Genomic DNA, 6,766 nt, shown 5'->3' on the forward strand with positions numbered 1-6,766 from the left:
CCCGCCCGCCTCCCCTCAACTCCCCTCCACTTCTGTGCGCTCCCGAAGTCCCCTCCCCTCACCCTAGCCCCTAATCCATCCCATCCCGGTGGTCCCCCCTTTCCCCTCCTCTCCATCCCTGTACCCCTCCTGCTTCTCTGAATCTGCCCACTATCTGGGTTTCCCACTCCCTGCCCACCACTCTCCATTCTGGGGACCACCGCCCGAGTGCCTCCCCTCCCCCGCTGCGCTGGGCTGCCCTTGGGTGGGTCTCGGTCTCTCTCTCTCTCTCTCTCTCTCTCTCTCTCTCTCCTGGCTAGAAGTGCTCCGGCTATCGCTCAGACTTAAGGGGCTGCCTGGAGGTGATGAATAATGCCCCCTGCCACCTGCTACCCAGCTCAGCACCCCATTCCCGCCAGCTGGCCACATCGGGCTGAGATTCTGACACCCTGGCAGACAGTGAGGTTGGGGGTGACCTGGTGCTTCCCCTCAGCCCTTAAGGACAGATGTCCGCGAGGTGGAGGGTGGCCCCCGTCGCTGGCACTTCTGGGAGGCGCCCAGCGGACCGGGCGCCCTGGGTGGGCGGCTCCCTCGCGCACTGGGTTGAGCCAGGACGGCTGCTGCCTCAGACCAGCGCCACGGCCAAGGTCCAGCTGGCGGGGCGGGCTTCGTCGCCCTGAGAGGATGCTCTCTAGACTTGAGAGAGAAGGGAAAGACAAGGACCCGAGGAAAGAAACCGTCAGGATTTTGTGTGTCTGTGCGTCTGTAATTTAATGGAGGCAACCAGTTCTCGGGAAGACTGGGTGAGCCGAGGCAACGCGCACGGGAGCGCACAAGTCAAAACGGGGCCAACTAAGGCGTGTCTGGGAGTCCTGGGGACTGCCACCTGGTTAACACCAACCAGGACACAAAACAGCCACCCGGGTGGGGAGAGATGTTCACCTTGCTTATCTGTTGGCAAGAAGCAAATACAAAAGATAAGATAACGTGATGTCTCTTACAACGGTGGCTCTTTCATTAGCCAATTTCACCTTTCCGCAACAGGAGTGCGAACCTTTGGAACTTTCATTTGCGGCATTTTGGCGCCCCCTGGCCGTGTTTGGATTGCTCTCGTGTTCGCCTGTATCCCAGCAAAGAAAAGGACTGAGTTGCAGGTTTCCCTCGCGGGTGGATCTGCCCTCCTGACCTGGGCCTCCATTCGATCAGGGGCAAGGTTGTCCTCCAAAATCGGGAAGACAAAACGCATATTGAGGGGGACCGACGCCAAAGGCAAGTGTATCCGCATTCAACCTGGAAAAGGTAAGCCTATTTTTGATTAACAGGAAAAAACCTTACCTGAACTTAACTGCATTTCAGTGGGGTGGCCATGTCAACCCAGTTCTATGCCAGAGGTTTTGTGGTGGAAATACCCAACGGAGCAGGTATTTACAGCTTACATGAGGCTTTACCAAATGAGACAAACGCATGCGAACTGGAAATGTTCACATTTTAACCAAAGGGCAGTAAGGACAAAGTAGGGATTCTGTTGGTTTGTTTTTTTTTCTTTCCTCTTTTTGCCATTTAAATGAATAGCAAATAAATATCATACAAGAACAGGAAAGCAACTCGCAACTAGGGTTGCCTCCAAGCTATTTACTTGAATATAAATACTTATTCAATAATTTAAAATGTTCAGTATGTGTCCCTCATTCCAGCACACCATCTATGAAGCTAGATGCAGGGTTTCTCAACTTCCTGCTTTGGGCTGATCATTTTCTGTTGTTGGGTGGCTGTCCTGTGCACTGTGGGGTGTGTAACATCATTGCTGTCCTACCCACTAGTTACCAGTAACACACCACCACCACCACATATGTTCCACAGTTATGACAATCAAAAATGTCTCCTGGCATTGCTAAATGTGCCCTGGGAGGCAAAAATCACCCCAAGTCGAAAAATACTGGGCTATAAAATTTTAAACCATTGTGAGCAAGTCTCTAAGTTTTTACCCTGTCCAATTAGGTGAGCATTTGCAATTTTATACTCAAGGCATTTATTGAGTATATTTGTTAGGGTATCAGAGTAGTTAGTTATTTCATTTAGCATTCCATTTTTAGCCCTGTGATCTTACAGGCACGAAAATCTTCTTAAAATTAGTAAATATATATATATGGTCTTATTGTGTTTGTATTATAAGCCACCAGATGTCATGTTCTGTTTTCTCTTTTACCAATTTTTCAAAGAAAAAAAGACAACATAAAAATGAATGTTTGGTGCACCTTCAGTGCTTCTGGCTAAATTTTCACAACAGGGAAAACAAGCCTTTCAAGGGTGTGATTGGAATACAGATCATGGTTTCCATTGAAATGAGAGGCAAAAGCTTACATCAGTGAGACTGGGGTCTCCTCAATTTTGCCTTCCTTCAGATTTAGCTGTTCTCTTAAAATATTTTAAGGCATTCTGCTTTAATTAAATAATGAAGAAATGGCTGACAATGCTATTAGCTTAAAGAATGGAGCCTTTTCCAGAACTCATAAACATGTATCAAATGGTAGCCAAAATGTTTCATTGCAGTGCAGTCTATATTAAGTCCAATTTGGTGATATTTTTAGTTGTTCATCTAAGATCTTTTGAAACACACACCTAAGGAATTAATGAGTATGCATTTGAAGCTCTGCAGTCTAGAAAATTGTTAATATTAACTGTTGTGGATGTCACTGGCTGTTGAGATTATGGACCTGGGAGCATATATTAAAGATGCAAATTCTAATAAATTAAATTACCTTTCAACATTACATCACGAAAATAAAAACTGTTTTACTCTCCAAATGAAATAAATATATTTTTAATAAACAAAGCTGGACTTTCTGGGTTGTGAAATGAATTCCATTGTCATTTTCAATTACCTACCTAATTGGTTTCAGTGAATCCTAACCTGCACTATGAAAATATTTATCAAAAGGATACATTATTCAGTGACTACTGATTTTCGCTAAAGTATTCGCCATAGAATTGCTTGCAATATAATGGACTTATCATCACCTAAGCTACTAGTCAGTTTAGCAAAACTTTGGTGTGTGTTTGCCTTTTCAAATAGTCCCTGTTATGTGTCAATGGAGAGTCCACAATAATCCTTTAGAGCTCATCTCACCTCCAAAACTCACCCACAACTCCCCTTTCCTATCTTAAATATCACCCACCGACGCCTGGCATCCTCCTCAATTCCCCATACTTTCCTCCTAAATAGTAAAAAGAGGATTAATGTCCCCAATAAAAGATGCAGACCAACATGAATGAAGCAAAAGCCTAGTGACAGCATCGTCACCCCAGTGTTACCACCGCCACCTTTGCTGGGCATCGTCCTGGCTGGCTCCTGTTTAAGGCCACGGAATTAGCCCGAACACCCCGAGACCCATGCAGAGAATTTAATAAATGTAGCTCTACTGGTAAGTGTTGGCTAGAGGACTGAATTGTTAGTTTGCTCACAAGATCTCATCTACAAATTGAAAGCTCAATCAAGACCAGATAGCCAGCATTATAGTATGAAAATGTACAGCTTTTCCCCACTAAACATATTTATAATTTTTAATCAAAGACAAATATTGAAATCTGTATAGTCTTTATTTCATCTTTCTCCCTTCTTACAACCACCTCCCCCTGCTCCCTCCATTATTACAGCCTCACCATTCACAGAGCCAAGAGAAAGGACTTTCTCAGGTTCACTCAGCAGTCCCCAAGCAGGACAATGATAACATCTGGAGGCATTTGGAAGGAAGGGAGCATAAGAGAGCAAAGTACCACTGGCCTCTGATGGATAAAGATCAGGATTGCTACGCAACATCCTACAGTGCACACAGAGCAGCCCCTCATCAGGCAATTATCCAGTCCAAAATGTCAAAAGGAGTGTGAGAAACCTGCGTTTCAAAGCCCATGCCGTGGGGAAACGCCTGGTTTTTGTGCAGTGCTGCCAGGGAATCGCCTCTTGCTGTGGTTCAGGTGTCTTCAGCAGGCAGCTGGTTTGGAGGCACAGAGAGAGCAGAGTTCTCCTCTGGGCAGGGGCCTGCTCCGTGCCCTGAGCCCTGTACTGACCACCTTCCTGGACTGGAGCCCAAATCCAAGCAGTCACTGGAGAGCAGTGTCAAAGATTAACACCAGGGATTGTGAATTCCACTGTCGGTTACTACACGCTGAGCCACTGGAGGAAAACAGATTAACTTGGGTTCCCTGTTTCACGTCCCTCTTTATGTTCTGTGAAAGGATAGCAGGGAACCTGAGGAAACGTGTGTTTACTATGAAGCGTTGGCCTTGAAATGGAAGGAGCAACCTGGCCTTGGCACGAACACTAGGAACATTTTTGCCCAGGATAAAAGGTGGCTGAAAAGCAACCTTAGACTCTGCCTGAAGAGTTCTCATTCCCAACTCCGTTCTCCCTGTCATCGACCTCAATTTCCAAAGTACTCTCTCTACTCTCCAGCGCTTTCTATTCAGAAAACGCACAAAACCAGTGACAGACGGATGTTTCCTCACTAGCCAGCAAGGGCTCTTTCCAGGCAGTGCCTACCTGTTTCTACAGACACAGGGCCTGGGATTAGAGTGAGGGAGCTCAGTGTTGGGAAAACAGTGCTTAATACTTTGGCTGCCCTTCCCCCGTAATCACCCACTAAACCCTTCAAAGAACAAGTTACTTTACAGTGGCTAAAGAATGTTGTAGAACAATTGTTCACGTGGCTCTCATCCTGAATACATGAGATTGTAGAGGCTCCAGTGCTCGATAGCGCTGTCTCGCCCCATTCCTTGTTACTACCCTATTCTTCTCTCAGATCAGCCCCTGCTGGTAATGAAAATGGTTTAAACCAGTGATTCCCAAAGTGGGCGCTACCGCCCCCCGGTGGGCGCTGCAGCGATCCAGGGGGGCAGTGATGGCCACAGGTGCATTTGGGGGCGATGAGTAACTGCTATTAAAATTTTTAAAAAATTAATTTCCAGGGGCTGAGTAATATTTTTTCTGGAAAGGGGGCGGTAAGCCAAATAAGTTTGGGAACCACTGGTTTAAACTTAACTCCAATGCAGGGAATGGTGCCCAAAATAAATTGGTAAATGCACGAGCAAGTTGCCAAACAGAATGCAGAGGATGCATAATTTTTGCTGTGAATTAGTGAGGGGTGCTGTTTTCCCGATGACTCCAAGTGCAAATGCTGTCCAACATCTGCTTAGCTCTGCTCTGTGGATAGACTCCCAAAGACTCACAGATGCCAGAACCCAACTGCACCCCAAGCCCAGGAGCCTCCTCAGATAAGCTCAGCTCAATGTCAGAAAGAAGGACTTCTCTCCAAACCAAAAAAAAGTAAGACAGTAAGAAAGGAGAGAGCCAGGCTTAAAGTGTACTAAGGGAAAAGCTGGCATAAACAGTTGAGGATATCTAAACAAACAAAACCAAAAGAAAAAAGCAGCTACTGTGTCAGCAGTTTGCGGGGTAACCCAATGTCATCTATGAAAATGAGGCAGCCTGTCACCGTGATGGACCATGGTATTTGACGCAACAAGAAAATCACAGTTCTTGTCCCTATTCCTGAAGGACTTGGAACAAAATAAAAAATAATAATAAAGCAATTTCATTGCAATTAAAATATTTGATCAAAATCAAACAACAAAGAAAGATGTCAGAAACAACTTATTAGGTGCCTAAAGCAAGTTGGTGAACAGGTGGTATGGAGTTGTTTCATTGTGCTCTAAATCAACACGCAGGGGAAATGTTTGCAGGATTTTAGCCCCATCTGTCGCTCTCACTGAGAATTGGAGTCATGTCAGAGGTGGGGTGGAGGTTGCTCAGCTTTCCAGCACCATGAACGAGTGCTTTTGCAATGACCATTCGTTACTTTGAGAAGAATATATAATTTTGTGCATTGTTCAGGAGACCTGTTCCAGGCTGAGAAATCACTGTTTAGGGATTGCCTCCTCGTCAGTTTTCTCTGCACTCAGTATTTGAACTCTACACTTCTGTTTCTTGCATTTTTCTGCTTCTTCGCCTTTAAATGAGTGGATGAAGAATGTGGCCCTAGCCCTGGCACCCTTTTGGCTGTCCGCCCAGGTCTCAGAGGCATCCCACTCTCATCCACTTCTAACGCAAAAGTCCTCCCCACTCTTGATGGCAAGAGCGAGGAGATGTTAGCCTATGATTAGCAACTACTGTACCATCCATATGTTAACTTATTTTTTGCACTGATGGGCCAGTAGTCAACACAAAGTTCTGTTCTCTATACAACATTGGTTTTTGTCTTTCTCGGTCTATCTGAATGATCTAATACACAGCATTGCTACTGAATCAAAGTCACTTAAGCATTTTATCTTCTATTGAAGGCCAATTAACTTCCTTTCTGTTTTTGTTTTTGTTTTTTGACTTCTAGTCACGCTGCTGTGACAGCTTTAAACACATAGTTCTCATCTTTTAAAATATTTCCTCAGTTGAAGTTTCTAGCAATGGGATCCATCAATCATTGCTATGCTGATTTTTATGGTTTCTGTCCTCCACTGAGATTTTAAAATTCTGTGTAACCAGAAAAATTTAACAAAACCTGTTTCCCCAGCAACAACACCAGTACATGTCACATAAATGTTTAGGTGCAAAATGGCTTTAAACTGCATATATTTAACTAGTAGCCCGGTGCACAAAATTCGTGCACATTAAGAGGCAATTAATTGCCCTAACCAGTTTGGCTCAGTGGATAGAGCATCGGCCTGCGGACTCAAGGGTCCCGGGTTCGATTCCGGTCAAGGGCATGTACCTTGGTTGCGGGCACATCCCCAGTGGGGA

At 45.2% G+C, this 6,766-nt stretch overlaps 1 long non-coding RNA gene across 2 annotated transcripts in view; it reads left to right on the forward strand.

The window, feature by feature from the left end:
• Positions 1-131: 131 nt before the first annotated feature.
• The window catches only part of LOC102259831, a 51,997-nt gene continuing 45,362 nt past the window's right edge, over positions 132-6,766 (forward strand). For both annotated transcript variants that reach the window (XR_001363740.1, XR_314070.2), the window contains exon 1: positions 132-1,278. This is a non-coding gene — a long non-coding RNA (uncharacterized LOC102259831). The remainder of the gene's footprint in view (positions 1,279-6,766) is intronic.

The sequence above is a fragment of the Myotis brandtii genome, unplaced genomic scaffold (genome assembly GCF_000412655.1).
Source record: "Myotis brandtii unplaced genomic scaffold, ASM41265v1 scaffold440, whole genome shotgun sequence".
Taxonomy (NCBI): domain Eukaryota; kingdom Metazoa; phylum Chordata; class Mammalia; order Chiroptera; family Vespertilionidae; genus Myotis; species Myotis brandtii.